Source organism: Arachis hypogaea, chromosome 12, assembly GCF_003086295.3.
Source record: "Arachis hypogaea cultivar Tifrunner chromosome 12, arahy.Tifrunner.gnm2.J5K5, whole genome shotgun sequence".
In the NCBI taxonomy this organism is placed as follows: domain Eukaryota; kingdom Viridiplantae; phylum Streptophyta; class Magnoliopsida; order Fabales; family Fabaceae; genus Arachis; species Arachis hypogaea.
The window spans coordinates 104,400,029-104,408,306 of NC_092047.1; the positions used below are offsets into that span (position 1 = coordinate 104,400,029).

The following is an 8,278-nucleotide window of genomic DNA, read 5'->3' on the forward strand; positions in this document are numbered from 1 at the left end:
ATCTCTACTACTTCATCTCATCTAAATTTCGGACCCTAACATGATTACTAGCGAGGCCAATGAATTGTTATTACATCACCACATGCCTTAAGTGAATCTATAATCACTTATATATATATATATATTTTTTGTGAAGGGCAAAAGTCCTAAAAAGAAAATTACATGCAAATAGTACGAAGTAAAGTAGTCCATTCTTTATTCTTATGGAAGAGATTAACTACTTTTAAGAAAGGTGTATTCTAGAACAAAAATTCATTTTTTAGTTATAAGCATTTTTTTTGTTAGGCAATCAGCGCACTTTTTATCTTCTCTATAAATTTGTATAAATTTTATATTCAAATTCCTATTTTTGCAGTTCAAAATTTTTTCTTACAAGTGTATTTGGGTGCTTGCTAAGATTGTTCCTTTCATTTATCAGGCTTATCACCGAAGCGGCATCACCTTCCACTATCAAATTTCGCACACCCATCGTCCATGCAAGCTTCAGCTCCTACACAATATCCCACAGCTCTCTGCCTTGTAAGTAGAGCAGTTTTCGATATTATGGGTGAAGCCAATGATCTATTTTCAATTTGTTTCTCAACAGACTGCTAGAACCCGCCCATTTGCAATTGCCCTGTTGTGCTCCATCCATGTTTAATTTTGCCCAACCACGAGGAGGAGTGCATCCTACATTTATCGTTGCTCTCTCTGTCCGTCATATGACCTTTCAGATACGCTTTGTTTAGCAATTTACTTACTTTATTATTTCTTTGTGAGGTTGCCTTGGTCTCTTGTATTGTTGTTCATGAGTTTCTTTATTCCTCCAACACCACAATCTTCAGCAAGTGACAATAAAAATGTCCCTCCACTCTATATTCTGAATCAGCCCCAAGTGTTACTTTAAGTTTACTTGGATCCATTCCTCCCAATTTATTTTTAAAAAATACTGAATTTCTTGAGGTTCTAAGGAATTGTACGCATACTGTTGAGGCTTTAGCGAAATTCCTAAGAACATGAAAAACGTCCTCCTGATCTTTGTTGTACAAATTGCACTTTCCGTTCCCACCAAAAATTCTGTCTATCTTTTGCATAATTTTTCTATGCATCGCTATCCACATAAAAATTTTAGTTCTTTGTGGTCCTTTCCAATTCCATAAGTTTGTCCAAATAGTGTCCATAGGCTTAGACCAACTAGATAGGGTTTTATAAGCTTTTGCTACTGAGAATTTTCCATCAGAGGAATGCTTCCATCCCATTCTATCATCCTCCTCCTCTGTTTGTGGTGGAGGCATGGCTGTAATTTTGTCAACTATGTTACTTAGAAGGTTTAGGGCAAGTCTTTGGATATCCCATTCACCATTTCTATTTGTCCATTCCTAGACCAGAGAGTTGTTATCCACGATTGGGTTCAAGGCCAAGTTGCTAAGGCTTTCTTTGTCTTCTACCCACAATTTGTACCAGAAATTTGTGGATAAACCATTCCCTATCTGTTTTACTCCATTTTCTAGAAGGGTAGGCTATAATTTGACTAACTCTTTTCAAATAGGAGAATCATAGGGTTAGCTTGGATAATATTTCCTAGAATATTTTTTTCGTTGTATTTGTATAGCATCACTCTTGCCCATAAGGTATTTGGATCTTTCTTTAGCTGCCATAGAATTTTTAAGAGAAATATATCATTCATGGTATTCAGTCTTCTAAATCCTAGACCTCCCTTGTGCTTCTAAACCCCAGATTTTGTCTAACTCCTCTCTTGGGCTTGAATTTATCTATTTGTTTTCGTTCCAAAGAACATTGTATTTAACTAAACTTATGCAATTCATGGTGATATTGATAAACTAGTCTGATAGTTTAAATTCCTTCAATCTTTGCTTGATGAAATTCCAATTCAACTTGTCGTACATATTTTCAAAATCTATTTTGATTGCCATAAACTATTTTTTCCTTCATTCTTTTCATGTTATGCATCATTTCTTTTGCAACAAGAATATTATCTTGAATCTTTTTTCCGGGTATAAAACTAAATTAATGAATGGCAATCCTATCATTAAGATAGAGCTTGATTCTGCTGACTAGAATTTTGGTTAGAATTTTGTAACTCACATTACAAAGGGATAACACCCTAACTTTCTATGGGCTGCTCACTTTAGGCAGAAGTGCAACAAAGATTGTATTAACGAGGGCAATGAGGTTGGATTCCTTCTAGTAGCTTCTAATGAAGTCACATACACACTTTATTTTTTATGTTCTCCCAATTATTCTTATAGATGAGTGCTGGAAAGCCATCATCTCTAGGAGCTTTGAGCGATACTATGTTGAAAGTTGCATTCTTAATCTCCAATTTTGTAGGCTCTGCAACTAGTTCACTGCAAATAGAATTATCTAAATCAGGAAGAATATAGTGCATTAATTTTAAAGGAGTGATCGTTACCTCTTTTTAATAGAGTTTCTAAAAATGCCCGATAACATATCTCTTCAACACTTCTTCATCTTCTATCCAATCACCATTTGTGTCTTTAAGTTCAAGAATGTTATTTTTCCTCCTTCGAATGATGGTTTTGATGTGATAGAATTTAGTGTTCTTATCCCCTTCCAATATTCATTGCTTTTTTTATTTTTGCAGCTAAAAAGTTTTTTCTTTGTCAAGAATATCTTCAAGCTCCTTGTTAAAATCTTGCTCCAGCTTGTCTAGGTAAGGATTTTGGCCATATGAGTTGCTCTTTTGAACACTAGCAATTCTATTAAGCACTTTTTTTTGGGCTTAATGATATTCCCGAAGCACTTCTTGTTCCACTCAAAAAAATCATTCTTTAAATTATTTAAAGCTATAATGAGGTTGTTTTGCTTGTTCCAGCTTTTAGAAAAATAATTTTAAAAGTCAAGGTGTTGACACCACATAGCCTCGAATCTAAAGGGTTTATTGTCTCTTCTATTTTTATTCTTTTCTATAGTTATGAGGAGGGGGTGATGGTCAGAATTAGATCTGGCTAAAACCTCCACTACAACTTCATGGAATCTGTTCTTCTAAGAGACATTGGCTAGAGCTCTGTCTAACCTCTTGAACACTCTCTCTTGCCCCTCTCTTTGCGCTCCCTTCCAGGTGAACCTTGTACCATTAAACCCCAAATATATGAGATCACATCTATTTATCCAGTTAGCAAATCAGTTGCATCCTCTGATATCCACACTGCTGCCCTTTTCTTTTTGAACTGTCCGTAATTACATTGAAGTCTCCCCCCATCATTCAATCCCCAGTTAGAGAGTTAGCAATGCTTAATAACCTTGGCCAAAGCTCTCTTCTATAGATGGGATGAAGATTGGCATAAAGAGCAATGAAAAACCAATGGGTTCTAATCTTATTTTTATTTTCATATGAACATATTGTGGGTGGGTTTCAATGATATCGATGTTGAGGTTAGGTCTTTTCCAACACACTCAGATGCCCCCAACAAACCCTTGTGCCTCGTTAACGAAATAGCTAGAGAACCCTAGTTGTTGAATAATATTTTTAGCATTATTCCTACTGCACCTAGTTTCCAACAGGACAGCGATATCTGGCCTATGTGGCCTCATCAATTCAATAAAAATACACTTGAACTTGTTGCTTGTCGCTCCCCTAACATTCCGTATAAACACAGGAATTTTAAATAAAATATGAGAAAAAAGAAATTGAGACTAAAATTCTGGAAAGAGTAACTTGAAAAATTAAATATTTTGCATTTTAGTGTCCATAAGGGCACTAATTTATGGGGTGGTGAAGTCCACCCCCTCCAATAAGCTTCTATTTGGGTCTGAATTGGTATATTCTATATCCATAAGTGCTACCTTGTTATGATTTGTGGATGTTGAATTAGGAGATTTTTCTTCTTCTAGTATTACTGGGTAGATAAAGTTAATATCCTCCTCCATCATTGAAGGAGAGTGGTTACTTGCTTTTATCTAGTTCTCATTATAGTGAACCATAGAGTTGTTCTTTTTCCCTTCAATTTGTTGTGGCTTAGTCATGTCAGTTTGAATTTTTTTTTCTCCCTCATTTTGTTGATTCAATGTCCTTTTGCCTCCCTATCTTTAGTCCCTCTTTTATCTTTTTTTTCCTGTGTTTTCTTGGTTGTCTTTAACTTTTAGCTGTTGAGATTTAACTCCTTTTCCCTTGTTATCAATAGTGTGTTCTTTCACCGGTTCCTCTGATGTTTCTTCTCCTCTTTGGCCTTCGAGCACTATCTAACCCTATTCTGTCTCTTTCACCTAAAGCGCACTGAATCTTGACCCATTTTCTTTTGTTTTAGATATCTCTGATGCTTGCTTGCTTAACTCCACTTTGCTTTCTTTTTTATCTTTTCTTGGTCTTTGAACAACCATCCATGGACTAAAATTTTTATCATTTTCAGCGCTCACAATCTGCTTCCCTTTATCTAAGTTGTTGATTTTTTTTCTTTATTTGGATGTGTTGTCTCTTCTTCTTGCTGAGGTTCTTTTTCTTTTTGGATTGCTTGTGAATTGTGCTCTTTGTCTATTGCGTTATTTGCTCTTGCTAGACATATTTTTTGGTCATGGTATATTCTTCCCCAGGAGAAACATATTTGGTGAATGCCTTCATACTCCACCAAGTATTCTCTACCATTTATCATATATCGTCCCACCAAAGGTTTAGTCAAAACCACTTCCACGCATATTCTTGCGAATTTTCCCCTACACACTTTCATGGTGTTTTTGTCCACTTTTATAGTTATTCCTATAATGTTTCTTATATTCTTTAGCACAATTCTATGATACAGTTCAATTGGAAGTCTCGGGAGCCTCACCCAAGCTGTTATCTTGTCAGTATCGGTTGTAAGTGGATTAAAGTTAGGTTCCCACGTCCTTATGGTTAGATAGTGATCATACACTTTCTAAGGTCCTTCTAAGAGAGCAAAATCAAGATATTCTTATGCATAGAACTTAACCAAATAGTAGTCCTACCCTAGATCTATGACATCAATACTTCCTTTGTTACTCCATATGGCTTCCAATCTTCTCTTCATGGCTACATATCCTATTTTTCTTCCTAGCAGCTTTACTATCAATGTTTCCCACCAAGGTTTCCAAAGCCTCCTCCCTGTTGCTCCATTAATCATTATGTTAAATAGACTTTCTTTCACTTTTTTCACTTTAATTTAAGGTAAACTATGAGTTTCAGTTCTTGTATGGCTTCCTTGATTGATTTTCTCTGGTATCCTGATATCCTCCTCCATGTCCAGGCTGTCCTCGTCAGAGAGATTGCTATCTTCCTCTATATAGTTATTTATGGGACCTTGTTTGACTGTGGCTGAGAGAGTGCACATTTTTCCTGGGGTTCCCCTCACTTCATGTGAATCATTCATCCATTCATCTTCTCTTGGTATTAGGGGTGTTCACGGGTCGAGTTGGTTCGGGTTTGGGGTGAAATTAGAACCGAACTGAATCAATTAAATTGTAATTGGTTCGAATTTAATTTTTTTGTGTACCCAAACCAAACAAACCGATTAAGAACGGATTGGTTCGGTTCGAGTAATTGGGTACCTGATAAAACAGAAATTCATAAAAAATAAAATGTTTATCTTAAAAATTCTGTAAATATAATAAACATGTAAAATCAATAAATAAATCAATAATATGCTAACAATAATAAAATACCCATAACAATCCACAATTATAGCTAAATACTTAAGTCATTGCCCTAATCAAAAGTCTAAACACATTAAAATCCAAACTAGAGGTATCCAAACATCAAACACATTAAAATTCAAACATATTAAATACTTAATACATTAAAATCCAAACATATTAAACACCAAACAAATCAAATTCCAAACACATTAAAAACTAAATATAAAAGTGCAATAGAAATAATCCTTCAAAGTCTTTACACCATAATCCTTCATTCCATCAACCAAGTATGTTCAAGAGAGGAGTTGTGACCTTCAAAAAATCAGCATATAATTAGCCAATGTCAATATATGAAATTGATTAGTTGAAAGTAATTCAATAAATAAATAATTAGTAAAAAATTATTAACCTCAAATTGTAAATTAAACAACATCAACTCCAACGGCTTGATTAGATATTGTTAAAGTTGAAGCTCTACATTAACAATAATTAAATTACGATTAGAGACTTAACAATAATAATAATTACATAATAATTTAAAGAAATATAATTTAAAAATAGTTACCTAATTCAAGTTTTTCTTGGTCCTCAAGTTCTTTTTTTAAATCATGCATCATCTTTTGAGTCCTCAAGTTTGTGGTACCATGACTAGAACTATTGCATGCATATTTTTTTTTACAATAATTATAGCAGGCTTTATTAGGAGAACTTTTAGAAAAATGAGCCCAAACACTATTAGGTGCCCTACTGGATTTACATTTACCTTCTTTGGAGGCTCACCAGTAGCTCCAGTAGCTTCGGTTTGTATTTGTGCATCAGGTTCTGATGAAGGATTTGAGACAAGAAATTGTGGAAGAGTTGGACTTTGCGATGTTCCACCAGAAATACCATTGTCAATGGCAGTGAGAGTGGTTACACCTAGAGATGATGTGCTTCCAACATCAGTGTCGTTGACAGGGTTAGGTTTTTCCAACAGTAAAAATTAAACAAAAAATTATCAACAAGAATAAAAAATAAACAAAAATTGAGCAGAGAGTAAAACAATTAATAGATAACATAAAAAAAATTAACGCTTAACCTAAAGAAACTAGATCGTTACCTGACTAGAGAAGATAACCACTACAGACGAAGGAAAGGTCATTGTTGACGAGTAGATGATGACACAGACATTGTTGACACATGCTAGACGAAGCACGCTAACGGAAGATAAAGATGCTGCCAGAGAAGACGACCCTATAGCTACCAGAGAAGACGATGCTGAAGGTCACGGAGACGATGATACTGACAGAGACGACGATGCTGACAAAGACCCGCTGACGAGGATGCTGATGGAGGCACTGACAGAGATGCAGAAGGAGACACCGACGAGAGAAAGCTGTTGTCGATTTGGTTGGGTAAGTAATAGTGAGGTCGTGAAGGACTGAGGGTGCTCTGCTAAGGTTAATCATACGATGGGTGATTGTCGCTGCAATGTGTTTAGGTCAAGGTTAGAATCAGTAAAAGGTATATAGATTTTAAATTTATATTTTTTTAATTTAATTAATAATGGTACGGGTCTCTGGGTTGGTTCGAGTTCCGCAACCCTAGAATCATTACCCGGACCAATCACCAGAGAATATCATCAGTTCAGTTTGGATTGTGTCCAATTACCCATTGGTTTCAGAAATAATTTAATTGGTTCAGTTGGGTTTAGTTTGAGTAATCGGGTATCCGGTACCTATGAACACCCCTACTTGTATCAAGCCTTGTGTTCCTGAATACCCTTCTCCATTTTTCCTAACTTTCTTTATACTTCTTTGCAGCTGATCTTGCACCTTAGTGGATGGTTGGTGCTTGTGTGGAGCCCCCAAGGCACCTCCATCGCCATTCATGGTAGCAAAAACGAAGGGAAGCTCAAAATATACGAAAAGAAAATGCAGCGGCTAATTTTTGTGGATTGAATTTGTTTATTGTTGACCAATCCCTTATATTTTTTGTGTACCCAAAGAAAAGAAAACTACATGTTCCACTATATGAACAGATCTTTCAACAAACTATAAGCAGTGTTGTCAAAATCGGACCGAACCAGCCATGTGATCGGTCCGGATAATGCACACAACAAGATAAGGAAAAAAATCGGAAGGAATCGATTTGAACCGGTCAGTTTGGTAAAAAACCGGCAAGCCAGTCGGATTTTAAAACCCGGACCGGTTTGAATTGAAAAAAATTTAAAAAAAAGACCCTATTTGCCCATCCCCAAATATAGCACTACTCTCCCGTTCTCCTTCCCTTCAGAGTTCAAAGAGACTGAGACTTCCCCCCATCTTTGTCTCTTTCAAGCTTTAGCTTCACCTTGCTACTCTCCCCCATTCTCCAATTCGTGACTTCGTCTTTCCTGTCCTCCTGAAGAACCGAACAGCTGAATCCACCTTCCAAAACGGTAGTCATCCCAACTCTGTCTCTGTCACCTCGGTTCACTGCCACGGCACCACCACACACTCAGCTCTGTTGCCACACCTCTCGCTGGATCTACCAGCTCTCCTCCCTCGCGTCTCCTCCTTCAGCCGCCTGCGTCTCGCTTGCGTCTCTGTCTCTATCTCTGTCTCAAATAACATATATAAATTTTTTTGTTTATAAAATTACTAAGAAAGAAAGAAAATTATACAGGTACTATTTTTATCTGCATCAAAAG

The 8,278-nt window shown here is 36.1% G+C and overlaps 2 long non-coding RNA genes across 6 annotated transcripts; one reads left to right on the plus strand and one right to left on the minus strand.

Moving 5' to 3' along the window:
- Positions 1 to 234: 234 nt before the first annotated feature.
- LOC112727999 (uncharacterized) lies at positions 235 to 8,278 on the plus strand. Its single transcript, XR_011868826.1, has 3 exons — positions 235 to 692; positions 2,606 to 2,674; positions 7,410 to 8,278. It is a non-coding gene; the product is annotated as an uncharacterized lncRNA (long non-coding RNA).
- On the minus strand, positions 5,651 to 7,156 carry LOC112728000 (uncharacterized). Of its 5 annotated transcripts, none has more exons than XR_011868830.1 (5): positions 6,707 to 7,156; positions 6,371 to 6,525; positions 6,173 to 6,261; positions 6,017 to 6,081; positions 5,712 to 5,919 (listed from the first exon to the last, which is right to left on the minus strand). It is a non-coding gene; the product is annotated as an uncharacterized lncRNA (long non-coding RNA). The 5 variants fall into 5 exon arrangements; XR_011868831.1 differs by having other exon boundaries at positions 6,371 to 6,539; positions 6,707 to 7,102; XR_011868828.1 differs by lacking the exon at positions 6,173 to 6,261 and having other exon boundaries at positions 5,651 to 5,919; positions 6,371 to 6,539; positions 6,707 to 7,102.